The following is a 27,946-nucleotide window of genomic DNA, read 5'->3' as shown; positions in this document are numbered from 1 at the left end:
AAACCTCCATATTACTGTCTGGCCAACTAGCCAGGAGGCTAATTTAACAAAGCCTCCATTGTTTCTCTTAATATGGGACTTCTTGCAACTAAAACTGCTAATAAATGCTTCCACTTTTTGTATTTTCTGTGCTAATCAGATATGACAAGACATTGATGGATAGCTGTTAACTAACAAGCTAAAATTATCTAAACTCAGAATCGATCAGATGTATTGGGGGCAATAGCTAGCTGTTAGCCTTTCCTCAACAACAGCATCACATGCAGTTAATCAACCACATCTTCTCAGTTCTTTGAGGAAAACACAGCCAATGTTGCCCAGCAGCATCTAAATAAGCTTACATGTCTCACTGCTGAAAGAAAAAATATATACATTTTGTGTGTGGATATAATATTGAGTAAATGATATGGAATAGATGTAGAATTTCCTGCATTTGTTCCTTCTGTCACTTCCTCCACATATTCATCCGACGTTTTCTCGGCTCCAGAGCCACCATCCTCCTTCCTCCATCTCTCCAACCCCTCTTTAATAAACGAGCGCTGGTGGTAATTGAACAGTCTGGGACGACATCATTACTCATTCAGATGTCCAATAACGTTGCAGCACCCCCAACACACACATGGAAACACACACACAGGATGGAGGCTCAGTCTGCACATGCAGATCCATATCATTGATCTCTCCCTCCCATACTCCATTTTTCATATTCAATGAGTGACTGGTAGATTTGGCTGCTCGATACAGATATGTCTCAATTAAGAGCAGGCAAGGGTCTGTATTGACATGTGCTACGTGGATGGGCCAAGCAGCCGAGCAGCACCGAGGGCAACGGTCAAAAAGTACAACCTAACAGAAAACAGCCCCAGATTTAACTTTTGATTCAGACGGGAGGTTTTTATAAAACACATTAACTTGCAGAAGATCTTCAAAAGGAATGTCTGGTAAAGATTTGAAATAGTTTATAGCCCAACAACTCACTTTTAAAATAGCCTCAAGCTAATTTGAGGAACAAAATGTCCCATTTTTTAAAGAGTTTAACAAAAAACAATTTAGAAATTTTTATTCATGTTGCATCACATTTCCTTGCTTACTTTCAATCCTCCACCTTGTGGTACATTGAAATATAGTGCTGTCCTAATTCAATTTACTGTTACAGGCCATTTCTCCCTCTCTAAGTACAGAAATATAATGCATTTTCTTTATCAACATCCACAAAATAAGGGAAATAAACTTACTAAACATCATCTTTAAAAAAAAACTCAATATGAGTCCATATTAAACTGGACTAAGGGATTTGTGGTTGTATTCAAACACAACAATTTAACGCCATTTCTCTAGAGTGTCCTTTAGTGACACTCATGAGGGAAAAGTCCTAGATTGGCAACCTCACAAGCATCCAGTGGTGAGGGGTTCAAGGTTCAAAGCCACAATTTCCAGACAAAAATAGACTTGCTAATCCTGAATCTGAAGGGGGCACAGCTAGAAGTGTGTCACAGTGCAGCCTGCTGGATCCGAGCAGCTGATGAGATGTGGTTTCCTCGGTCTCTGCTGTCAAACTCCCCGCAGCACCTGAGGGAAAACAGAGCAGCCTGGGAAAAGAGAAAGTGGGCCAGTGATTGTGCGTTCCAAGGAGGGGAACACTTAGTGCAGAGTGTGAATGGAAAACTGTTTAGTGGAGTGCACACGTTTGTTTTAAAGACATTCTTTACAATAATTGTTTTGTAATACAAGGCAGGATTTTTTACTCAGTCTCAGAAAAATAACACCAGTGTAGTTTAACTTTAAAAAAAAAATAGTATTTATTCAATATATATCATATCGCCATTAGTTAAAATGCAAACTTCTAGCTTTAGACCACACACACCAAAACTGACAACAACTGCACTAAAATGTACACAAACCTACCTCCAATACTTCAATCAGGTGCATTATCATTTCATTGTGAAATACAAATGCTTTTCTTTTTACAATGTATATTATTCCTAATTGTATATTTCTTCTCCCTTAAATTGTTAATGCTTTTATTTGTTAACATTGCTTGACTCTATTTATTGTTATTTTACTGATGCATCTCTTTAAAAGACTGTTTTGCTGCTGTAATGCTGGACATTTCCCCGTTTTGGGACTAATAAAGGAATATCTTATCTTAACTGATCTTATATTTTAGATTTTATACTTTTAGATTGAAAAATCATTGATATCATGTCAGGTATTTTGCCGTCTTAAAAAAACATAACATGAATAACATGAACTTAACATGTATGAATAGTAGTTCTTATTATATATCTTGTCTTGTCTTATCTTGTTATACTTGTGTTCAATGAATCCTCGTCAAGACAGTGGCTGGTTCTTAAATTTATCAACCATTTTATTTATTCAGTATAATCCACAAATGTCTAAATCTTGATTGAATAAGCTAAAAGTATAATTAGTATTGCCTTTGTGTCATGAAAAGTCTTGAAATGCTGACAAAAAAAGTAAAAAGTGAACAAACTTTTTTATAGAGTGGGTAGGTTATGAAGCACTCGCATATTTTAAAGCATTTTACTTCTGTACAAGACAGAATAAACATTAATTTATCATATGAATTATAAAACAATTTTTTTTATGTGTACTACTTGGATACATATGTCAGACCAGGTTAGAGAAGAACAAAGAAAAGAAGAGTTGGTCTTCATCTAAACCCTCGAGCCAAACATAAAGGGACCACTGGTTGAGTAAAATCTAGGAATGTGCCATCTTTTATGAGGGGGAATGTAGAGAGTAAAAAGCACTCTGCTTCATAAAAAGCATGTATATACATATATTGGATAACTGTACATCTCACTGTAACTCGTAAATCTCAGAGCTGGGGCTGTAAAAGGGCCAGTATGAAAGACCTGATTGGCTTATTTTGACGGATCTTCAGTAGAAGCGATATTTTTCGCCCGTGGATAGACATTTCTGGCAGACGCTGGGGAATTCACTGTCAGCCGAGTGTTAATATTAACTGTCCATAACAAAAGAGGAGAAAGGTGGTGTAGCCTGACACTGCGCAGACACCTGTATGATATCATGGCTGAAGGAGTGTACATTGTGTATGTCTACGGTTATAGGTTACACAGTAAAAGATGTGTTATGTCTTTCACTTAGACTATATAGACCCTGTGCGGGGCTTTTCACTTCATTTACACTCATATATGGTCTGACTGGGTTTTTGGCCCATATGTGATTGTACAAGATAAAACTTCACAACACTGTGCAACTTAACACTTCCATGCAGTCTAAATATGATGCATGCATGTGTTTTTTAACCAGCGGAATTAAGTTTATTTCATGCAACTTAATCAAGACTCCTTATGTTTTTACCCCTCTAGTTTCTCACTAGCTGTATTTCAATTAATCAGATTCTGAATCTAAATTTTGAAATTAATATAAGAATGTGAATTAAGAACGTTTCCATCAACTGGTTAAGAGCGAATAAACAAAGCTGCTTAAATATATCTTGGTCAGAAGATGGCAGTGTAATGTATTGCTGTAGGCAAATCCTTCAATAAACAGTAGAAGAAGAAGAGATTATGCAAGAGAGAAATAAAAAATAACAAAAAAGAGGTTGCTCATCAGTTACTTTGGCTACCCATGAGAGTAGATGGAGAGAAGTCTTCAGGGATTAGATTCAGTTGAACAATTTATAATTGTTCTTTCATGTCGGAGCTGATCAGTCATGTGAGTTAAATGTTTGCTACGTCAGAACTTATTCGGAAAAAGCGTTTCCATCTCCTATTTAGTGCATTAACTATTTTTCAAAAGAGGCTAAAACCACCTCAAGCGAGCGTCAAACCATCTCTGTGTCATTCCATCAAGCTTTTCTTATGCAAATCTTCAAAATGTGCATGGAAATCAGTTGATGGAAACACGACTACAAATTGCAGCCAGGTGTATAAAAAGAATCCTAAGAATTGAGGAGGCTTCACAGGCAACAAAACTAAAATTCCTCCGGCTCTGCAGCCAACAACGAACACTTTTTTGAACTGTCCCAAAAATATTCATCATCATATGCATCATAGTTGAGATGAAACAATGAGACATGTTGAGTGCAGCTCCTCATTCTGACCACTCTTCACTCTTCACACATCTTCACTTTAGTCCCCCTTTTCCTGTTCTTCCTCTCTTTCCAATCTCCCTCTCTCTTTCTTTTTTACAGGCTTCAGGAATGTGAGGTCTCCTTAGTGATTTATAAACATACACATAATAAATGGGCGGCTGTAGTTTAAGCGGTGATGAAGCATTCTCTCTCTGGGACACAGCGCTGGATTGTGTGTGATTTAAAGGGCTGACATTTATGGCTTGCAGGCCTATTATTCAGAGTGACTGTCTGTGTACAGACCAGCGTTTTACAGCGGCTACGCAGAGGTGAGCCCAAAACTGAGCTAGTATCTGACACAGGCTGCACAGCCAGTAAGAAAACTACAGTAACATCTCACGTGGTACTAAAGTGGTGGATGCCTGACAAGAATATGTGGTCATAGCTTCAATGAATCTTTCAGCAACCTAATCTCATGGCACCAGAAGGGGATTTATATGTCAGATATCACACATTCGGATTTCTGTTTTCTACTATAATAACACAAAATTACCCCAGCTACATTTGTGCATGTTTGCCATAAGCGACAATACGGCTTAATGTACTGTATAACAGTATGCTTACAGCAGTTCAACATCAGTTGGTTATTTAATCATGAACTGGAAGCTCTGTTGTGCCGTTCTGGTGTATTGCCTCGCATCCTGCATTAATTATGAATGTTTTCTATTCGATTTTGGTGCAAAGTAGGCCCAAATTATCCCTTTCACAGTTAACAGTGCTACTTTGTTTTCACATAACCCATAACCTGTCTGCCTGCCACCAACGTGCAGCGGATTGCAATCGACGACTCAATGGCGGACATCACTATCTGTCCAAGATAATAGATGACAATAATGGGAAACTGTCCCTAAGCACTCGTTTGGAGTCTTCCTGCCCATTTACTGATACCCTTCATATTTAATTCCCCTCCTATAGCCAGGACAACAGACACTTTAAGTCCATCTAGAGGGAGCACATTTACAATAAAAGGCCAGCTGAATCCTCGGCTCACGTTTCCTCCTAACTGTGGCAGGACATAAACCTTCAAGCCAGACCTCATTTTCTCGGCGCCATCTCCCGGACACTGCTACAAAAAAATCAATAAGGCTGCACACAATCCTCTTAACTTTGGAAGCCATTGTGAAAATGTCTTTGTTGAAAGAATATGTGGAATATTTTTCTTCTTCTTGGCTTGGTTTTTGTGTCCTATAATTTGCTTCTAATAGTCAGAAGAAGTGAAGGCCCTCACTTGTTGCTAAATTAGCATCTAGCTATGAGTTCTACTCTTATTTTCTTGACACAGGTCTATGACACAAGAAGTCTGTTGTTGTGCATTATGGTCACTGTAACTCAATTCCTCCAACTGAGCAGGAGAGAGGAGAAATAATTCAATCGTGTTGCAAAGATAAAGATCCCTGGAGCAGGGTGGAGAGATCTGCTCCGCCTGTATCAAGTTATACTCTGGAGATTAGCGCGTAGCATGTAGTGTTTAGCTGGTAGCTACACTGAATCAAGGCTGACTGTGATTCACATAGTCAATAAAGCCGGTTGGCTTATTGCATCACGCTGTTCACATAGGTTAAACTGTCACAACACAACACAAGCGCTTTCATAGAGTGCCTTCCAGGCTGGGATGGTTTACTGTGTCTGTGTCATAAAGTCTGACACATCCACAGGGTTTGAACATTTCCTTAGGAAAGTCATCAATGGCTTCTTCTGTTCGGTGATTACACACAAGCGTCACGCCCGACAGTAATGCATGAACAGATCTGCCAAGAGAGATAGATCAGCAAATGCAAGTGCAGCTTCAGGACTCTTCTTTAACTGATGGTTAGCTCCATTCAACCTTTATCTGCACAGTTTTATTAATAAGGTAAACTAGTTGTAGCAAATACACACAAAATGTAATTAAGGTTTTTTTTCAACTGTATCTGTTCCATCTCCAGATTGACTGCAAAGAAGCAACATGTCAGGTCTTTTTCACAGCAGACATTCTCATTAATTATAATTAATGGCTGCATTTTAATCAGTGTCACGGCTTACTGATACAACTAAACGGAACAGGGCCATCATTAGTCTCGTTGATTCCACCTGCGCTTTCTTGGTGATGGGAAGTCAAAACGTCTGCTGTTAAAAAACTCCAAATATAATTTAAAAAAAAAGAGTTATATATTATTATTTGCCACATTATAAGTAACATGAGGAGTTTTTTAGAAGCTCTCTTTTGATGGGCATCATTAAATCTGTTTTGTTGCAATTTGGAAGTGATATAACACTAATTAAAATGTAGCCCCCTGCTAAAGCTGCTTATATAAATAATACATTTTAAGCAGCCTATGCCATAGATTTTTGAAAATATCCTGAAAACCTTGCATGGAATGTTTAAGATCTTGAAAGGGGAGCGAAAGCTATATTTATATGTGAGCATCTATATATTTGTGTGCATGTGTGTGCACATTTTTTCCCCAACAGACTCCCTTCACTCTCTTGCACTCTCAGCATCTATTGCCTTCTGCTGTACATCACTCTGACAGCAGGGACTCGGGCTGAGGCTCTGGGTGGAAGAGGTCTTCTAGGTTGCCTTATGTGATGGACAGGAATAGTTTGGAATCCCCAAACGGAAGTGACCTCACATTGACCTCATCCAGTCATGACTTACACGACCCCTCAACTTATAACCTTTGACCTCTGAAGCCTGATTCTGCAACACATAAACAGAAGTGGGTCTAAATTCTGATTAAACAGCTGCATTCGTCTTCATGTTGCTTCTATCTGTTTTTAGGCGTTTATTTCCAGAATGCGTCACCTATGTTAACAGTGTCTGCAGTATTAGACTTTTTTTTTCAAGTCTTGCTCACATGCTAGATACTTTTGTCTTTGGAAATGGAATAAAAATGTTTGAAGTGGAATATTTTTTAGCTTTTAGTTTAGAAAAAACAATTTTTCTGAGTGAGTCTGTGCATGGTTTCATAAGCATGTCTGCAGAATATATTGCTTTCCTTTTTACAGGAAATCTCTCTTCACCCATAAAGGGTTAAAAAGCAATATGTATGCTACAAACAGAAGCCACTTCTCCCCAGAACTGTGCAATGGTGATATTCTCCCCCCAAAATAAACGACAATGCAACCAGAAGTGGCACATAAATTAAAGTGGCAGAGTGATTGATGACTCAGAGAGCAGCAGAAAGGATGTTTGAGTCGCCTTTTTTTTTGTAGAGCTAGGGAATATGCATGGACACAAACACACTCATATATATTCCCTTGCACATTTATACACGCATAGACATACAGATGATACAAGAACAATGGTGTCCACACACACACACACACACACACACACACACACACACACACACACACACACACACACACATACACACACAAATACAGACACAGAAATACAGAGACAACATTTGCCATGTGTAACCACATCAATCCAAAACCCTCTGCAACATCCTAAAATACACCCTTGAGAGCATGGTGAGAGGGAAAATTACAACAGATAAAGTGTGTTTGCATGCTCGTATATGTGTCCATGTGTGCATACTGTACCCCAACCCCACATGCTCTAAATGAGCTCCATGCAATATTAAAGAATGCAAAATTAGTCTGCGAGTGAGGACACGCTTGGAGCACCATTGGTGACTGACCTACCAAGGGCACCATGGGAAATAAGAAGACTGAGCATGCAATTGCAACACAGACCAGTGGATATTGTTCCCTCTATCCAACCTATCCATCACTTACTCCACAACATGTTAATTCTCCTCCCGACCGTGAGCCAACCACAGGGGAAACCCATACAACCAGAGGGGACGGTGGATAAATTGACCATATTACCATGACCGCCATCTACAATCTCGACAGAAAAAACTAAGGGTGTGTTTTACAATAAATGGTCACTACTTCAGTGTAGGGAACCAGTAGCTTACACAGAGATTTATATTTGGGGCACTAATTACCGATTCAATATACACTGATGAACAAAGTGCAACATAATATTAGATCATAACATCAGCAAAACCTCTGCCTGCTATCCAGGTATCTTGAGTCAGCCTTTATTCTGGTTAGCCATCCATTTCCTACTCCAAATGTGCAAATTTTAACTGGCAGCCATGGGACTCATTGCTTAAATAAAGCTTCAAAAATACTTGGACATTGATCTCAGTATTCATGTTGCAACAACAGAGAGGCTTGTAAAAACACTCACGAGAGAGTGCTTGTAAATGTGAAAGAAGTCAGCTATCACAGCTGGTTTTAAGTCTATACAACAAGTCTCAAGTCTTCATAAGCAAAATGAATGTCAAGATCTTTAAAGTGTCTGAATACTGACTATTACAGTACCTTTTTCTCAAAGTTGTGTGTTACATATCTGCATGAGGTCAAGTTATTTCAGTACCAAGGTCACATAATTAACTAGAAAGTGCACTCAATACAATGCAGATGTCCAACAGATGTGCCCCTTACCAAACAAGAAAAAGTGGAGTCTAACTAAAATGTCCGTCCGTACAGTAAAAATGGTGGAAAGATAACAAAAACAGGGATTTATTTATCTAATATTGTGCAGAACTTTAGTGGATCGTAACATACCAGGTATGGAAATAATCCCCAGATGCTCCAGTTCAAAATGAGGCTAAATTTCTCTGTTGGAGTCAGGCTTTGAGCCATGACAAAGCCAAAATGTCTTGAACAGACTAGTTAAGACTTGTTTTTAGCCCAGCTGATTGCCCCAAATGCCTTTAGCTTCACGATTTTATCAATAAAATGGGGTTGTCCAGAAATCGTAAATCAAGACACACACATTAGGTCCTTGAGCATACTATCATAAATATGCAAAGAAAAATTGCGGCAATTGGTCCAATATCATACAAGATTATCTGCAGACAGGCAGATACATACTTGCACACAAATGATCCCCTCCAGGCCAGTGACTGGTGGAGAAAAATATCCATGTGTTGCTATGCATGGCTATATTGTTCCAGTCAAGTCAAGTCCCAAACAAATCAAATGTCAGTCTAAAATCCTAATTTTTTATGACTTCAGTGGGACTGCAGTAACTATGCAAGGGGTAAAACTGAGAAAAACTACTTTAAAGTTTTTTAACTGGCCAGCCAAATGGGTTACAGGTAGGTAAGTGATATGACACATATTTCTACATGTATTGATGATTTAATTTTCATGCTCAAAAATCATGACGATTTATTTGATCGTTAACCCAAAAAATGTAGTTACTGCACTGGTTTTGCATTGCTGTAAAAGGTTCCAATAGTAATGCACAAACAAACAACCTTTATATTTTGTTTTAAAAACAAATTGATTTTGTTATAAGTGTATTTGAAAGTGTTTAACAACTCTATTCAAAGTTTTATGTATTTTAGACTTAATATTGTAAAGTAATGTTATATTTTAGTCATAATATAATTTTATCTCACTGTTTTACTTAATTACATTATATAGATAATAATTTCCCTATCAAATAAAATTATAATTTCTTATATTTTTGTCTTCACTATTCAACACAATGAAGAAATACAAGGCTACACTGCTTTTGTTTTATGTTTAAATGTGTACACATATCCAAATCAGACCGTGCTAAGTGCAATTACTGCAGTCTGCTTTGGTTTTAAGTTAGATTTTGTAGTTACTGCCATTTTTATATCATTATTCCTTTGAAATAAAGCACAATTAAGATCTAAAACTTTGTCACAAGATAAAACAGACACCATAACATAATTTTTAGTTATAACTCAATTTCGACCAAAATGTAGTTACTGCAGTTAGGCTTTTTAGGGCAGTACAGATCAACTGAAAAAAGAAACAACACTCTTCCTGAATAAATATTTACAACAACAAAGAGCTAGAAAGGGCTAGGCTTGGATAGTATCAACACAGTATTGCAAGTCTGTAATGGGGATGGGGACCAGAGAGGGTGGGGTGGGGGGCCGGGGGTATTACAGGCGGAGGTCGGAGGAGCACTTAACACTGCAGGAGAATGTTCCAGGTTGTGGGGGTGTGTGGTGTTAACGAAGGGGGCAAGTCAGTATGAGATCAGCCCTCACCTTGGAACATGATGGGGTCTGGTTTTACTGCAGCTCTTAGTGCCACTGAGGTGGTGGGGGGACAGACAGACAGACAGACAGACGTTTAGATAGATAGATACTGTGCATGGATAGAATGAGACTGTGTACATGTTTACATGGAGGTAGAAGAGGAGAAGAAGGAAGAATGAGCAGTGAGAAAGAGTGTTGAGAAAGAAGGAGGCGGAGGGCGAGTGTACAGTCCAGCGCTGTCTTTTATAGCCCCATTTCAGCAGATGAGCAGCATCAATCTTTACCTCGCCACTGGGATAAGGCCTGGCTGCTGCTATCAGCAGGCTGGAGGGGGTTGGGAGGGCGGATATAAAACACACACTCACACACATACACCAATACACACAAACATACTGTACATGCGTGCCTGAAGAGAGACAGAAAAACACACAAGAATCATCCGTGTGCATGAACACAGTAAAAAGACTGTTCATTTAACATGCTCATGTTTTTGGTGAACTGTATGTATAAGTTTGCTACTAATTAACCTGTGAGAGTGTTAGCGCTCACAACAGTCATGCACATACTGTCTTTTACGGCATCAGAGGATTTACAGATCCAGGCTTGCATGTTCTGTCGAAGAGTGTTTCGGCATGAAAGAGTTCTCCACTTCTATTAAAATTATGTTTCTTATAGTGACCCACTCCCTGGTTAGGGTTAGGGATAGGGTTCGGTTCAGATTAAGGTAGAGGGAAATAGAGAGGGACATACCGACCAGGAAACAGTCTGAAGTATCACTGGCATGGCTTATTGCTATTGCAACTGGCATTTCAGACAACGCTGATCGTATTAACTGGTGGGTCTCAGCTGAATGGCAGCTGATGAAAACACAAACAAAACAGGTAGGTCTCCTTGTAAAAGCCTTCAATTTTAATTCAATCAATTTTAAATGCATATTTGTCTGTGTCTATTATCTACACCAACAACTGAAGCTGGTAACATGAATAGTATGATTCTAAGAGAAAATATTTCAAAAGTTTATGGAAATTGTGCAGCCGGTTCCGAAAAAACAAATCCGAACCTCAGCCAAATGTAGGAAATAAACGGGAACTTGATATTTTGATATTTTAAGAATCTGGTCTCACAGGAATCCGTGAAATAGCCACGGATCCGCTTAACTCAAAATCTGTGGAATAGCCACGGAATCACTCAAATTTCCGTGAAACTGACACGGATTTCGCTACAATGCAAGTTAATGACAGTCATATCCTGTGGCTATTTTTTCCTATTGGTTTGTGTCCAAGTCACGTGACTTTCAAGGTTCTGGCGGTCAGAACAAAAAACATGGCGGACAGTTCTCTCATTTTTGGTGAAAAAAAATATTTTGACTTATATGTTTTATTTTCTAAATATTCACTCAGTGAATATACATAATCACTTTGTATGTTGGAATAGCCATGGGATATGCATTAACTTGCATTGTAGCGAAATTTGTGTCAGTTTCACGGAAATTTGAGTGATTCCGTGGCTATTCCACGGATTTTGAGTTAAGCAAATCCGTAGCCATTCACGGAGACCATGTTGTATTTTTACTGTGAACTTGGTTCAAAACTCAAAATGACTTTGCCAATATTTAAACCAATACAACAATCTTTCTCTGTTACACAGAAAATGCTAATCATGCTTGAGTTACAGATATTGTATTGTAAAATTAGTTAGTATAAGAAAAACAAATGTAATACACTTGTTGTTTTGCTGATACATTTTTTTAAATCTTTTGTAATTATGTCAATGAAAAATGTCATAATTTTATTCAGGTGGCATTACATTTCTGTCTAAATGTATTTGTTCTTGCAAAGATGTAGTATATCATTTCTGGGACTGAAGGATGCTACGTCTCACATACACACACATAGACAGACACATAAGCATGAACAGACATGTGTCCCGGTAAATGGACATGCAAACAAGAAGAAGACAGATGTAAAAGCATGTCGCTCACTTCACAACATGCAGTACAGAAAGAAAAATGTTACCATGCTTCAAGAACATTTGATCACATGTCATTTTCCAACAATTCTGTAGTCAAAAAAATACATGTCTCATTTTTTACATTTGCCTTAAGTCAAGTCAAGTTTTGTGTACATGCAGATTAATAAAGCAGGAGAGATGTTGGAGTGTGTGTGTGTGTGTGTGTGTATGTGTGTGTGTGTGTGTGCGTGTGTGCGTGTAAGGGTGTGGGGGGAGGGAGGGAACCAACACACAGCAAAATAGAAAATGTTTTGAATTATACATTCCTGCCATCAGTGACAAATTGCGAGAGGGATTCGTCATAAATCATAAGCGTGCTGCGCTGCCTACCAAGAGAATTGCTTGGTGGGCAGCAGCCTGAGATTTAGGAGTGTGTTGTTGCCGAGTCTGGAGCTCCAGCCTGCAGCCACACCTCGGCCAGCTACTCTCCTATGAGGTATATGTTATTTTCAACACATATCAGCTGACAGTGCTCTGGCTTAGTGCTCTTTTGTCACCGCAGCAGTTTATGACCACTTTTTTTTTCTTCATAAAAATCATGTATGGTTTCCTGTATCTTTTAAAAACGTTGTGTATTGTTCGCAAGTCATGTGGCGAGCAGCTACATACAGTATTTCTGAAATGTGCAGATGTTGCATTGTGGGAGCTATTTTTGTGTTAGTCTCCAAAAAGGACATTTTAATTACCGTCTCATGTTGTGCAACAATTACAACTATTTAGGATTACAGCTGTCAACATAATTAGCTCTACTGATCTACCACCAGCTGTAAACTGCATTATATGTAGTCATAGACGTACCAAAACCCTAATTTCTGCATTCGGACCCACTAGCGCGAATGTTTTTTCAAAGTAAGGGATTATGGAACTATACATTTGTAAAAACAATTTCAAGCTTCTTGTGTTGTTTTGTGCATGTGAGGTCAACTAATTCGGAGCGATTTTCTTTTAAATATGTGCAAAGACAGAATTTACCAAGAGATGATAAAATGACACATTTCATACATATGGTAGTATTATGAGACACAAGTTTAAAAAAAATATACAAAAAAATAAAGGATAATTAATTATTTTCTATAACCTAAAAAGCGACACTTCCACTTTTCAGAGATATAAAATATTTAACCCACAGGATGAAACATTAGCTGTCCTAGAAGCTACATCTGTGCATACACCACACCAGTCCGTTCTTTCTGTTCAAGCTTTAGTACAGTGGTGTCTTTTCCCCAGTGGTGTTCCCACTGCTCAGGGTTTTGGGAATACTGGAGAGACTCTGGACAGTGTCTCATGTCTGGAGCATGTTCTATGGGCCAGACACACCTTTAGACAAAAAAGCTGGTAAAGCTCACAAAGAGGTGGCCAAAAACATAAGCAGAGGGAGACAGACTTCATCCATCATGGCAGCTAAACAAACAATAGCAACGTGAAAGAGACCGGGCAGGGTGCAAGCAGCAGAGATGACCACTGAGTTGTACGGTGTGTGTGTGTGTGTGTGTGTGTGTGTGATTCTCACATCTGCTGAATGTGAATATTATGGAAAGCTGACCCTCAAGTTATATATGTTTTAATGTATGTGTGTGATCCCTGCATCTGGTGTGAATGTGGATGATAAAGTTCAAGTGTGTAGGGTGTGTATGTGATGTTCAGAGTGGGATCTGATCTGGGCTGAAGGAGGTTAAAATTTGGTGTGAGACATTGTAATAATAAATGCATTTATCACCACAAGCTAGTGTGCTTTTCATCATTTGGATTTCACAAGATTTATACTGCAACTTCACAAGTTGTTTGAACTCTATCTGCAGATAAAAATGTACATAAACTAAGCAAAGGTGACTTTACCCCCCAGTGCATTGTCAGTCACACACACACACACACACACACACTGGAGTTTGAGTATTGGAGGCAGAGGATCTCTGGTTCCCAGCACCCAGAGGTCCACACTGAATGTCTGTTGTCAATAAATAAATCACAGATGAAGTCAGACTCCCGTATTTACACAGTGATTAAAACTCACGAGCCGAGGCGCTTAAACGAACCTAAACAAAACAAATGAGTGCAAAGGTTTCCCACACACGTGTACGGGTAAGGTACACACGTGTACGTGGAAAAACGCTGAGCTAATCTCAGAAAACACACATGCACGGGCATTTACAGAGAGCTGAGGTCACACGTAAAGAGAAATGACTTAAATATGTCCCCTGTAAACTCTAATTTTACCTCTTTTCTCATCACTATAGACACAGGACCACACTGTAGAGAATTACAGCAAAATAAATCAACATTTAAACAACAAGCATGCAAAAAAAAGAGCTTATCAGAGTTCGTACACCTTTTCCAAGGTCAAATTCAAGCAATTTTTAAGCACTTTCAAGGTCCATTTTCAAGCTTTTCCAGCATCTTACAGCTGTGGTAAATTACATATTTCTTTGAATACATACATACCGAAAATGATCATTTTACGTTTTCATTTCAGGTTCTCAAACTAATTATATTTCTGTTCTATAGGATTTTGTTGTTAAAGAAATGAAAGATACAATTTTAAGCACTTTATCCAAAATTCAAGCACTTTTTCAAACTTTGAAAACACAACAATAAAATTAAAGCATTTTCAAGGCTTTCAAGCACCTGTACGAACCCTGGCATATATATATTTTTTAAGGCAATTTAAAAATGTCTTCACATTTGTGCAACCCCAGAGAACACTTTAATATAAACTTACAGTTAGTATAAATAGTTTTATAGGTAATTTTGATTTATTAATATGTGTTTCTCGTCTCCTGACACAAGACTGTTGATTCAATCCTATTTTAATCTGAAGTCAGAGCAGCCATGATCTTAACCATCCTTCATATTGTTTATTAACTATCATTAGCAACATGTAGCTGTTTTCCTGATTTGCAGGCAAAGCCAAATCTCAAGCAGCTGCAGCAGTGGCAGCCTTCAAACTGCCAACCCCAGAAATCATGTAACATGACAGGACAGCAGAGGGGAGTGGATCTGACATCAGTGAGTCCAGCTGTCTCACTGCTGTTGAGGAGACACTTTGTACTTTTTCCTTTTTAGTTGTGATTTATGCTAAATTCCAACATGCGTGTGTGGGGGTTAAATTCAGTTTCTCTGTGACAGCTTCTCTGAACTGTACCAAGTGTGGGTTGAAGGTTTTGGGGCAAACAAATGCACTCATGAGGCTTTTTGGAAGTTTTCAGAAAAACAAATCTGATCAGATGACACTTTAGATTATTACTTGCATCAAATAACTTCTACAGATCATTAGTAAAGATTAAAATATGTTGAAACCAGGTTTACCCCAAGAATTTTTCTAAGTTAATCAAACATATTGCTCAAAATTAAATATTATTTATATTGAAAAACTGCAGCAAAATGTCTCCACAACTTCCAACCAGACTGCCACCTCCTGAGACAGAATTTGATGAGAAAAGCGTCGACTGACAGATGAGAATATCGCACAGAGCTTCGAATAAATGTCCCTGGGTAAATAACTGACTGCAACACACAACACACCTCCAAACCGCCCAACCCCGGATCCCTCTGACTCAATCGCCGCTCGAAGCCTCATCCAAGAGCACCGTCTCGCTAACTATCAAAGGGAAAATCAAATATTTTGTTTTGAGCTTCACTAATATCAGCGTTTTTTACTCCACCCCTAATGGCATTTTTATTGATCGGCTTCTTAATGGCCGGCCCCATATATTTGACGGCACTCATTTAAAGTAGAAGTGAGTAATAGCTGTCTGAGGGAAGGCCGTAAACGTGTGTGTGTGTGTGTGTGTGTGTGTGTGTGTGTGTGTGTGTTTTTATCGTATTCTATCATTGGGGGTATGGGAGGAAGGGAGATGAAGGAGAAAGAGAGGAAGGAGGAGAGGGGAAGAGATGGAGTTTTTAATTTACTGAGCGCAGGAGAGCAAGGGGAAAAAGGAGAGGAAGTGTGAGCGAGGCAGTGGAGTACAGACTTTAGGAAAGAGGGTGAAGGATAAGCAGTAAAAACACATTTTCCATAGCTAACAAAATTTGTACTAAAGCATTTCTGCAAACGCAACCTGTTTCACCTACACACACTCATACATCACCTCTCCGCTTTCACAAACAAACCTCACAACCCCCTTTCTGTCCCCTCCTTCATCTCCCTCTCCCTCTCTCTCTCTCTCTCCATCCCTCCATCCCTCTCAGGTCATCAGCGAACGAAACCACAACAAAGGGGGGCCGTTGCCGCGGTGACCTTGGCTGTGACATCATGTGGCGGCAGAAAGAAATGAAGCCATTAGGCCGAGGCAGCGCTTGCCCATAAATCAGACTGTTTCCAATAAGCTGCCTTAATGGTCATCCATCACCCCGCCAGCCAGCGCCCTCCGCACCCAACCGCCTGGGGAACGGCCACAGGGACATAGGGGAGGGGGGAGTAATAATGGGGGAGAGAGAGGAGAAACAGCCCGGGTAAAATCTGGGGGGTATGGGAGGAGAGAAAAAGAGGAGTAGTAGTAGAAGGTGAGGAACCAAGCAGAGATGGAGGAGAACAGAGAGAGTTTGAGGAGGAAAAAGAGATGTCGATAAATTAGAAGGGGGAAGAGAGATTGAGGGAAGTTGAGACGAAATGTGCTAATGACAGAAGAAAAGAGAGGGGGAGTGGAGACAAAGGGAGCAGAAGAGGGAGAAGGACGATAGAGAGGACAGGAAAGATGTAGGTCGATGGAGGAAGAGGTTTAAGGAGAGGAGGCAGAAATGGGGAGAAGGGGCAAAAGAAATCTAAGCAGGAAAGAGGAGCGAGAGAAGCACCCCATACCAACTGAGGACTAGAGGGAGAGGAGGAGACAGGAGAGTAAAGTAAAGTAAAGTGAGACAAGGTAGAGGTTGGGGGTCCGGAAACAGACAAGGGGAGAGAAAGAAAGGCTGAGAGAGGTCAGGAATATGAGAGCAGAAAAAGAGAAGATTCCAGTTGATGAGGGAGCAAGCAAAACAAGATGAGGGTGTGATAGCAGAGAGAACGAAAAAAAGGTGATGCAAAGGGAAGAAAGCTTTCAGTATCCAAGGGAGTGAGTTTCTCTCACTCCACCTACATGTGTTGTGTGTAGAAAATGTGATATATTAAATTCGATGCCCAGATGCTTCATAGTCCCACAGAGCCAGTCGAGGTGTAATGCATTAACTGCTGTGCATCTATTTATAATAACCACATGATTCACGCAGCGTGTTGTCAATATCAACTCTAGGAATTTTCTGCAGTGAATTTTTTTCTTGCCAACCCTATCACCAAACAAAAATTTAGCTTTCTCTGATATCTTGATATTGCAATTGTGGTATTGTTAAGGTTAGGGAAAGATCACTGTTATAAAAAAAATAGAGGGTGTATGATAGTTAAGTTATGGTTTGAGGCAACTAACAGGCATTTTACATACTATACTATAAAATTAAATTAAATGTTTCTCATACTCCCTCAAAAAAACAAACAAAAATACAAACAATGTGAATTTCTCTAATCTAATTATTATTATTGTTTTATTATTATTTACTTCTCTTACATAATTTTCTTTTCATCAATCATAAATTCAATCAACGTATAACTTTCTTTCCTCTGGGTGCATCTTTTACTCATGTAACTACATTTTCCGTTCATTAACCCAGTTATTTGTTCCAACCCAGCTGACAGCATTTTATAAATTGCAGCATTTAAACATCAGCGAGTATTCACTCGACAATCAGATGGAAAATTACAGCAGTAAGACAAAAATACAGAAGAAGTATATCACATTAAAAAACATCCTTGTGCTGCGGAAATATTCACGTCTGTGCCAAACCCCAAACCCCTGGTAGCTAACCATGGCTGCAGGAATTACTCCACACACCCAGTAGTCATGTCATCAGGAACCTGGTGTAACCGGCCCTGTTTGTAGCCCACACCACACCGGCCTCGTGCTGAAAGCTTCAATGTAAGTTATGACGCTTGCAGTCTACAATTGTGGTTCTGCATCCTAACTTTCTCTCTTCGTTTTCTGGCGTGTTTGCCGATCTTTCTTTAGCTATCTTTGCTCAACGTTCCTGGCCTTAGTTTCTAAATATTCTCTCTCTCTCTCTCTCTCTCTCTCTCTCTCTGCTCACTTCATATCTTATCATTTTGCTTCCCTTCTCCTCCACCTCTCTTTCCACTCTGTCTCTGACTGTGTGTCTGACCATATTCTCAAGGAAAACGAGAGCCCATTTTGGCCAAAATCAACTCACCCAGAAGTCACTTTACAAGCTGCGCTCTTATGAGCCCTGTAAATGCACGCTGAAAAATGATGTGTGCAGCGCGGCTCTCCTCTTAGGTTTCCCCAAGTACAGCGGCCAAATTGTTTTCACGAGGCACTACGAGGGGCATTATCCATCATTTTGAATGAGCTCTGTAATTGGGATTATAGGAGCAAAAGTGCAAAAATTGACTTTGAGAGTGATAGCATTACAAGTGGGCCTTTCAGATGAAATAAGAGGGTGAGTGTGTACTGTAAGCTAGTGTTTTGGCACATGTTTGGTTAACACTGTGAACCTCTGTGTGTGTGTGTGTGTGTGTGTGTGTGTGTGTGTGTCTTTGTGTGTGTATGTTTGCACTTTAAACCCTGTGTTTTTGTATATACTTATATTAATGTGTGTGTCTGAATATATATATGAATTTATGTCTGTATGTTTTTGTATTGTGGAGCATCTGGGTGTTTGTGTATTTATGCAGTGTTGTGTCTGCACACACTGTATATATATAGTACTTAAGTGTGTATATTTGTCTTTCTATCATATGGCTCTCCACCAACTGGTACTTAAGGTTTAATACTCATTAAGGTGTACTTTTACTTTGAGTGAATCTTTATCCATTACAGATGTCACAGCGTAGAGAGTATTATCACGCTTTAACCACGGCCACCTGCCAATAAACTGTCATCAGATTAAAGTATTCAGATTAAATTGTAGTTGTTAATTAAGTTATATCACAATTATTTTTGTTATCATAATGTTAGATTGGAGTGGGAAGAAGAAAAGAAAAAAGAAAGATTTACATTTTTTTGATGGTTTGTTGATGCAACTGAAGCTCTATTTCCTCAACTCAGAGACATCTTAGTTGTCAGAAATTCACAATATTACCAACAAAACACAGAAATTACAACTAAGAGGTTTAAGTTTCTCTAACTTGGCTGCTTGTACGGTTTGTACAATATCACATAATCATAGCATAATGGTTCCACAGCATTAGAATTAATGCTGCTTGCATAAATAAAAACCATATAGTCTCGAAAAATACCAAACAGCTAATAGCAGGAATGGATTTTTACAAAAAGGCTTCATTTAGTTTTTTTTAGCAGAAATTTAAAATTTCAGCAGATTTTTTAAATGAAACCTGATTGTGCAAACATAGAGAAATGTAATTATTTCCTCCAGAAAACACACAAAAGAATGCTGCATCTTGCACAGTATTACTAATAAGTGATGTTCTTTTCCAGCAGATTAGTGCATACATTGAAATAACAAACACCTTGTCAAAGTTGTGCAGTTCTACTCTCCATTACCAGAAATAATGGATACCTGTCAGCCAATTAGATTTCAATATTTTCACTGACGATGGAATAAGTGTATTAATACATAATTGCTGCTCTGTGTGTTTTTCATCTGCAAATGTATGTAGCTGAAGTGTGTGTCTACCTCTGTGTGTGTTTCTGTGTGTGTTTGTGTTGCAGTGAGTGCTCTGCTGTAGAGTGTGTGTACAGAGCAGGCAGGCACACAAACACAAGCCCAGCGGGTACTATTTTATTCATGGTGGGTAATCCCTGCTCTGCACCTCCTTAATCTGCTGCCATGGAGTGTTTGCCCAGAGTTCAGCCCCACTCCACCTTCTCTTACCCGCTCACTATGCCTCTGACTCTCACTTTGACTCTCAGGCTGGAAAGTCCAATTCTGATTCCTTCCCCTCCCCCTATGTGACACAGATCTAAAGGTTTGTAGACAGGTTATGAAAAATGACCTGCTGCACATGAAATTTAGGTTTTTACATTTAGAACCAGAATGTTTTAAAGTTCGGTGAGCCTCTCTAGGTGAGGAAAAACTTTCTGTGCTCGCAAAAAGTGTTACGCGGTTTGACCTATTTTAAACATTTCTTCCTATTTTTGCTTCGCCTAGCCAAGAGTACACTTCAGCCCAAAGAAATTAGAGTTGAGACCACACATGGGATGAATTCTTTAGTCTATAAGAAGTTTCATGTTTTAAAATCGCAATAATGTAAAAAATAGAAAATGCCACAAATGCTTGGCACTGCTAAAGAGGAATCAATTCTTCAAATATTTTGATTTTGATCAATATTTGAGTAATCATTTCACAGCTAGTTATTAGTCAGCATTGGCGTGAATAATGACGAGTCACAAGAAAGAAAAGTAAGACAAATAGTCAGCGTGATGCCTGAATTCAGTCAAAACTGGAAGGAAGCAAACCTCAACTGAAATGTGTTCAAGATAAGCAAAGAAGTCAAGGAACAAAAACAGATGTGATGTCTTTAGTTAACCTGCACACACACACACGTCTTTTCAACATCGGTGTCAGATTGTGTTACTATTGGATGTGTGTTCACTGCTAGAATACATTTAAACACTGATCCAAAACTATCAGAAGTGGAGAGCACCTTCAGAAAAGATCATGAAGGCTGCAGTTCTGGCTTTTATTCTTCCTCTTTCCTCTCAACCACACTTCTTTTTCCTTTCTCTCATCTCTCTAGGCACCAGTCTTCAGTCATCCCCTTCACACACACACACACACACACACACACACACACACACACACACACACACAGGGGACCTCTGTGGCCCTTCTCAGCTGGTACAGAGCCCCATATGCTCTAACTCCTGTTGTTATTGTTGTTGTTTGGCTCCCCGGCTCATTTGACGTGTGGACCCATGACAGTGTCCAGGACCCCTTCCAAGTGCTGTCTGGTCCCCCTTTGAGTTTGTGTGTTTGTGGGTGTGTGTGTGGGTGTGTGTGTGTGTGTGTGTGTGTGTGTGTGCGCATGAGGCTGTTTGATTGTATGATTCAGTACAATGATGTGATGTGGCATCTACAGCATGATGTTGCATTTGTGTTTTTATATGTGTATATTTAGGATATGTGTGTGTGTGTGTGTGTGTGTGTGTGTGTGTGTGTGTGTGTGTGTGTGTTTAAATAGATGTAAATGTCAGGGGCGAGTTTTACTATCACCAGTAAATTAGTAGTTATTTTTGTGCATGCTGTTGAACTTTTATCTCTGTGAGGACCATGTGTTAGACCTTCAGAGCAAGGACGTGTTTGGAAAGTGAACATATTTTGTTTTTCACCTCTTCAAAGGGCTGTTTTGAGGATTATGACTTGGTTTTTGGGGTTAAAGTTGGAATTAGGTTTAGGTTAAGGTTATGGTTAGTGCTGGGGAATGCAACATGTCAGGGAGGGTTCTCACAACTGTGTGTCTATGTGAGAAATCAACCCTTATAAAAAAGTATCACACCACCCAATTTGGATGGGAAGCCACCCACGTTGCCACCACTCTCTCTCCCTCTCACGGACACACACTCCCACACACACAGGCACATACAGTATATTATACTAAATCATATTTTAAATAATCTATTTTGCCATTTTTTTTGCTACATTACACATATATATTTTCCAAAACAGGTTTGATTAATGTTTGGCACACTATGTCACTTACAAAACCAGGATAAAATGAATGCAAAATCTGAATATTATACGTGAAAGCATAAAAAAATCTTACCTTTGCTTCAGTCTTTAAGTTTCCACAGTAATATCCAGCACATTCCCTTCATGCATCCTCATGGGAACAAAGTATAAAGAGACATAAATAGACTAAAGGGTGTCATCAAAATATGACCTAACAAATAATTTGTGCTACTGTTTGGAATTCTCCTGCATGTAAACACAGGGTGGGTCTGTACTGTGTTACATGTGATTTTTGGCCATCTGTCCACTAAGCACGCCGCCCACATTGCCTCTCCACATTGCCTCTCCACATTCTGATGAGCTACAAGGACACATTATCTCCACTTAGCCCTTCGCCACTTGGCAACTGCAAGAACCATAACAACCAGTCTTTATAAAAACCCACTTTAAGCCACAGCTCATATTGCCTTTGGAACATGAGGCAACACACTCTGGGCTTTCCACTCCTTCCTCAGTTCCTGGTTGTGCCGAGCTGCACCGTATCCAAGCCCTCCTCCTCTCAAACTCTTTGGTTTTCATCGTTGTAGAAATGTATTCAGGGAGACATTTATCAGTGAGGCTGCCTGCCACCGGAGACCGAATTGGCGGCCATTTTACAGGCCGGGTCAGGGAAAACAGGAAAGGGGAACTTCACTGTAAGAGAATGACATTTACATGTATATTTACATTTATTCACAGCTGTTGTTGAAAAGAAGCAACCCCGAGTGACTGAGCGGGAAGACCAGAAAGGTCACAGCCTGATGCATGCATCAAAGCTTTATTAGCCTAGCTTTGGTGTTAGCTTCATCTACAGTCAGGCAGGTTCTAATGCAATCCTTTTTTGGAGAGAATGCAACTGTGGTGGTTATTTAAACATAATATTGTTAAACTATTCTTGTAGAGCAGATATTAGTCAAAGTTTGAACAGCAGTTATTTGAAATGCATGCAAAGTGAGCTGCACTTTTTAATTTGGGTATAGATATTTGTTAAAGATCATAAAACAAATGGAAAAAAGCATATTTGGTGCAAGTGGGGGGTGCAAAATGAAGAACTCATCCACATAGACATAGGTATTTTTTGCATTTTTGTCCACACGCAAACTGTGTTTTAGGACACTGAAAGTGGATGTTTTGTAAAACTCGTTCCAGGGTTTAAGATGTTTAAGATGTTCAGTTAGTATCTTGTAACAGTTGTGCACAAATATCTCCTTTGTGAGGTCACATTTCGTGCAATTTGTGCAAACATGGCTAAATAATGCATGTTCTAACCTTGCAAAAAGGATTTTTTGGACATGGTTTACACTTAAATGTACAGGTACTCTTCCACTATACTGAGGAACAGAGGTGTCAAAAGGCGTTAATGCATCACTGCTACAAAATTCAACACTTCCAAGCCACAGACCCCGCCTGATGGTTCAGCATGCTCTTGAAATTGCTTCAATTGTGTTTTTGCGTTTTCATTTGACAATTTTTTCCCGCTCATGTGGACCAGACTTTTTATTTATTTGAAGATTAGGGTGAAAACACCCTAAGATGGGGGGGAAAAAAATTAATCACAATTAAATATGAGTTAAGGATGCAAAAATTCAGTGGCAACCTTAAAAGGCAAAAGTGACATTTCATAGCCTTTTCTCAACGTGCAAGCGATAAAAACTGACTGTTGAGCAAAATGAATGCAAAACGCCTGCTGTGTTTAAGTCAGAGATGTGACACTCATTTTCCTCATTTAATGTGTTAGATTACACAATTACTTCTTTCCCATAAAGAACTGCAGCTGTGATAGTTGCCTGTTAATTACATTAACTAACAGGTTTTTCTACATTTAAATAATTCTCCAAAATAACATATCTTATCTCCAGAGATGCACATGGCAATGATTCAATTAAGGACTGCAGATGAGGAACACATTTTTTTCTCGATATTGCAGTTGGCAAACTTGCTTCACCTTTTATATTAGAAATCTCTTCACCCTGGTTTCTTTTTATTTCCTTTCCCCCATTGAACCTCAGTGTCTCTGGTCACTGGAGGCTGAAGATACAGTTTCATTCAGTCTAATCCTGAGCGCTGGCTGCACACTGTTTCCAACAACAGACACTGTCAATATCTATGCAGAAAAACTCCTGACACAATGATAAATGACACCTTCCTATTCACAAACACACACACACAGATATCCATGCACATAAATACTGTTCACACATCGGGTTTTACACCCACACACATATGCATATAAAACACACCTCCACCTGGTTCCCTTCAAAATTACGTTGGCCGAATGCAGACGCTGGCCTTAGAAACCGCAGCCTCCACCCCCCCACCTCCAAGCTCCCCTTCATGTCCCTCTCAGGAGCCAAAATGGCGTCCATAAATCAAGGAGCTAGATGTAATCTGCAGTGTCCAGAATGCAAGGGGCGAGGCTGCGGAGCATAATGCGACTGGTTCTCCATTGTCATTCAGACGCAGGCAGCAGCACAGAGAGCCTTGCCTGCACCTGATAAGGGTCCGCTCAGAGTGAGCCATAAATCATAGGCAGTGCCAACGGTTACTCCACTGATTTCACACACTGAAGGAGAGACGGAGTGGGTGAGAGGCAGAGAGAGGGGAGGATTAAAGCACAAAGAGTGTGGAGACGCTGGTTTAGTATGTGAGCTGTAGATGGCCAAAGATGAGGATGAAAATGTGAGCGTAAAGAAGAAAGAGAACAGTCCGATGAGGAAGAGGAGAGAGAATATCAAGAATGAGAGACGGTGTGGGAAGGAGGGAGTATCAGGGAAGAGAGAAAAGGGGGGAGTGAAGGAGGTAGGGAGGGGATGATAGATCTGCAATTTACTCCCCTATCTCATCTGGCAAGAAGTTTCTCCACACAAAAGGCCTGACCTTCAGGAAATAAACACCTCGCTCTCCCAGAGAGCTGTGCTGATGTCTGTGCTGCATGTCAATTCCATCACCAGGTCTCACGACACAACCAGAACGAATGCACAGTTTTTGGAAAAAAACAACAACAATTTTATCCAAAATTCCGTCTGTCTATACCAGGTTTAGAATAATGTTTCATTTTGGTGATATATCAGGATATTTAAAATCAGCCGGTACCAACAATATGATAACTACAAACCAAATGAAATGATAAAATATGCTTACATCCTTTTCAGCATGGTAATATCATTTGTAAGTGCCTTGCAAAACCATTACAGACCATTATTACAAATATGAAAGACTATTCTGATCTAACTCTGCATAGGGTTTAGGTTTTTGGAAATTAACATCCTTCGTTTAACTGTTTGAGAGCTATGTCACCTGAACGTAATCCTGTGTTGTTCCTGGTCAAGGATGCTCTTTTTTTTCTTTGTTTGGTATTTTTTCAATCTCAAAAAGAGGTCTGTAAAACAGAACATAGCAGCACCAACTGATGCATTTTCTGCAAAGTTACTGTATACATACACGTTATAATATGTGGTCTAGTACAGGTTTTAACTCATCTTGTTAAAAATCCTTAATGTATAGGCCCTATGCCAAACTTTTATTATTGAATAAAGTACAGACCCTTCCAGTAAATAACTTGCAAATTTGTATTTTTGCACATTACATTACATGTCATTTAGCTGACGCTTTTGTCCAAAGCGACTTACAATAAGTGCATTCAACCTGATGGTACTAGACATAGACCATAGGAATCAAGTAAGTACATAACTTTAAGGGCCAACTGTCATTGCTACAGGAGTGCTATATGTTACAGAAGAGAAGAAGAGAAAAAAAACAAAAACAAAAGAAGAGCATTTAAAAAAAAATATATATATACATATGTTAGGTGACCATGACTTAACCGAGATATTGTTGGAAGAGGTAGGTCTTGAGCCTGCGGTGGAAGATGTGCAGGCTGTCTGAGGTCCTGCACATTTAATTTTCTTGAACACTAGTTGACTTGGGAGTAGCAGCACAATCTCTCCATAAATACTCTGTGAAAACTGCCACTACATGGTGTTTTTTTCTCCCACAAATGTGAAAAAAGTATCCAAATGTTTAACTCCTTGCATGCTTACATGTGTTATACATTTAGTTAATGAAGAGTAAATTAGTGAATTGATGATTCTCCTTCCATTGAACAATGAACTTTATTACAAAAAGTTATCATGGCATCATAATCAACATGCTGAATCCTAAATTAAATCATTTAGTCATACAATTGAATTCTTCTTTTATTGTCCATTTTATCATGTTATAAAACATTTTAAATGATAATCAACGTATTTACTGTGCGTCTCAAGTCTAAATTTAAAAAACGAGAAGTCAAAGTAAAGATCCTGAAGGCCAGATGAGCGAGCTGAGAATCCACCTCTCATGAACAATCATAAAATCTACCCTCCAAACTGAAATCCTGGAAGCGAGTCAGAGAAATTCATTCAGCTGCGAGCGATGTTCCCTCCAAGAGATTTCGTTCTTTGTGTCTCATCCTAATCACTCTACCCCCATCGCTCCACCTCGAGTGGCAGCTCTCACTCTCACCATAGCCTCTATTCAATCATCCCCTTATTCCTTATTCATATGCTAAACCCCTATAGCAGAGCCCCTTTGGCCAAGCGCACTGTGAGATAGATGTTAACATGTGTAATCCCCCATTAACGCATACGAGACAACGTATCCTCCGCGGACGCCCACTCTCCCTCTGGGATTAGCCCTCTGAGAGCGGAGGGGCTGATGGGTAATGGTTCAGAGAAGCTCCTCTCAGTTTCAAAGGCAGAGGCATCCTCCCTCCCGCCTGCTTCCCCTCCACCCCTGGAGTTTGAGTTGAGATCACTGAGGGTAAGTGTGTTTGCCTGAAGGATTTACCTGATTGTGAGGAGTGATGGTATTTATAAGACGTTCATTCATTCCTATCCAAAGCCCTGCAGGAGCCGTTTGGATTTGTACTGCAACAACAAAACAGCCAAATAAAAGATCCAGGTTAGAGAAAGCAGTCAGCAGTTAATGTAGGTTTGCAGGTAGCAAATGTGATGCTAATGCTACATAGTGTATTATGCTACATAGTGTATTATGACGCTGATAATTACATATTCATGGGACTAAGATAGTTGCTGATAGTAGTAGCTGACACTAGAGCATAATGAGGTCAACAGCAGAAGCTGTTTCAGAGAGCTTATTGCATCAAGTAAAATCAGTAAAATGAAAAGTCAGTGGAGGATAGTTTATTAGACTGCTACTACTACTTAGGTGTACCTAATAAACTGAGTATACTGTTTACAAGTAAGTCCCCCTCACCAGCAGAGTGTGACACGCATCATTAAGATTCCGATACCGGTACCTGTAATTCGGTACCAGTATCCAACTGTACCTTTTCTGTACTTTACAATTATTACAGTGTTATTAATACAGTTATTCTATGTTTAGGACATTTTGTTAATTACATAAAACATTCGACCCCGCCTCTTGCCCAATGTCAGCTGGGATAGGCCCCACTATCCCACTATTTGAGTACCTCAAAAATAAGTTAGAATCTTACTGTCACAGAGCAGCAATTAAAGTCCCCTACACTCAGAAATGTGTTCTCCTTATGTTTATGTACCCTAAATGTCTCAAATGACTAAATGGATTTGTTTTCGTGCTAAATGTCAGTCAGTGTCAGTAGAGAGCTATTTCCACATTCCTCCACTGAAGGAGGAGATGACCTCTGCTGAAATCTTCCACAAAACCTGAGATTAAAATGAACACCAGGCAAGTTAGTTTAGGAACGTCAAGGCTTCAAAAGCCAAAAGCTGTCTAATGAGCAAAATTATCCACATAAGAAACCTCCAGTGCACAGTGGACTCGTCAGTAAAGAGAGCAGAAACACATTGTAACATCATAACAAACATAAAAATGCTAACTACAATTACCATTCAATAGGTCTGCTAGTCTCTGATTTCAGTGCACAACAGAGTCCTTATCTTCTGGCTCTCACTGGGCTCAATCATACATGGCTGAACCTCTCTGATGTTTCCTCTAACAGAGAAAATAGACCAGACATGGAACCAAACATCAAAACTGCTGTCAAAACTAAGTGTACCTGATTTGTCTTTGAAAACTAATCAGGGTCCTAATA

At 39.4% G+C, this 27,946-nt stretch overlaps 1 long non-coding RNA gene across 1 annotated transcript; it reads right to left on the bottom strand.

Annotated features, from left to right (window-relative positions):
- Positions 1–309: 309 nt before the first annotated feature.
- Positions 310–27,946, bottom strand: LOC131993125 (uncharacterized). Its single transcript, XR_009396281.1, has 3 exons — positions 27,741–27,946; positions 26,698–26,777; positions 310–1,589 (listed from the first exon to the last, which is right to left on the bottom strand). It is a non-coding gene; the product is annotated as an uncharacterized LOC131993125 (long non-coding RNA).

This window comes from Centropristis striata, chromosome 20 (assembly GCF_030273125.1).
Source record: "Centropristis striata isolate RG_2023a ecotype Rhode Island chromosome 20, C.striata_1.0, whole genome shotgun sequence".
NCBI lineage: Eukaryota > Metazoa > Chordata > Actinopteri > Perciformes > Serranidae > Centropristis > Centropristis striata.
This window is presented reverse-complemented; position numbering and strand designations above follow the sequence as displayed.